Raw genomic sequence first — 1440 nt, 5'->3', positions numbered from 1 at the left:
AGGAGCTGAGTTCAGTTCCCAGCATTGACAAAGCAGCTCACAACTGCCTGTTTCTCCAGCTCTAGGCACCCTGTGCCTCCATGGTTATAAACCCTGCCCCTGCCAACATACAACTAAAAAAATTTTTTCAAATAATTTACAGAAAACATTAAAGTTAATGTACAACAACATTTATTCTAAATGAAAAGATGTACTTTATAGCATGCTATATAAATTAATTCTTTGTATCCAAAGATGTCAAATAAGGCACAGCCTTATTAAAATAGTTACTAGTTGAGAACTGGTTCTGGTCCTTCTTTGTATCTCTGGATTCTCCTGTGGTTGTTGATGTTACTATAACCCGTTGTTTAGGGTAAACGTTAACTTTTTCTAAAACTTAACCTTTATCATTAGCTTTTGTGAAATGAACAGTTAATACTATTTTATTTTGATTAATTATGTGCTGGTATTTTTCCATTACTGGTGCTTAAATCATTTATTAAAAACAACTAACACTGGGCTGGTGTCCTGAGCGAACCTTGGGTGCAAGCTCTGCAGCCAGTCCCACAACACCCAGAGGAAGCTCCACTCCCAGGTGCTCTGATACTCTCAGGATCAGAGGTAAGCAGGGCCCAACATCTGTTTCAACACTGGGAGTAACTGGGACCAGCAGGACTAGACACATAGGAACTCTGCTAGTAGAGTGGCTTGGTTTTCTTCTGGTCTCTCTGGGCTGGTGTCCTGAGCAGACCTTGGGCCCAAGCTCTGCAGCCAGTCCCACAACACACAGAGGAAGCCCCACTCCCAGGTACTCTAACAAGCCCAGGGTCACAGGATCCCAGAATCACAGGATCACAGAGACAGCTTGACTCTGAGGAGTTCTGACACAACCAGGATCACAGGAATGACTGGCTCCAGTCAGATTTAGCAAGGACAGGTAGCACTAGAGATAACCAGATGGTGGGGAGCAAGTGTAAGAAAATAAACAACACAAACCAAGGCATCATCAGGACCCAATTCTCCCACCATAGCAAGTCCTAAGCACACCATCACACCAGAAAAGCAAGATTCAGATCTAAAATCACTTATGATGATGACACAGGACTTTAAGAAAGACATAAGTAGCACCCTCAAAGGAATACAGGAGAACACTGGTAAAGAGTTAGAAGCTCTTCAAGAGGAAACACAAAAATCCCTTAAAGAACTACAGAAAAACACAATCAAACAGGTGAAGGAAATGAGCAAAACCATCCAGAATCTAAAAATGGAAATAGAAACAATAAAGAAATCAGGAAGAGAGATAACCCTGGAGATACAAAACCTAGGAAATAAATTAGGAGTCATAGATCCAAGCATAACCAACAGAATACAAAAGATAGAAGAGAATCTCAGGGGCAGAAGACACCATAGAAAACATTGATATAACAGTCAAAGAAAATGCAAAAAGCAAAAAGCTCCTAA

This window comes from Mastomys coucha, unplaced genomic scaffold, assembly GCF_008632895.1.
Source record: "Mastomys coucha isolate ucsf_1 unplaced genomic scaffold, UCSF_Mcou_1 pScaffold1, whole genome shotgun sequence".
Classification (NCBI taxonomy): domain Eukaryota; kingdom Metazoa; phylum Chordata; class Mammalia; order Rodentia; family Muridae; genus Mastomys; species Mastomys coucha.
The sequence above is the reverse complement of the archived record's forward strand: the minus strand, read 5'-3'. Positions refer to the sequence as shown.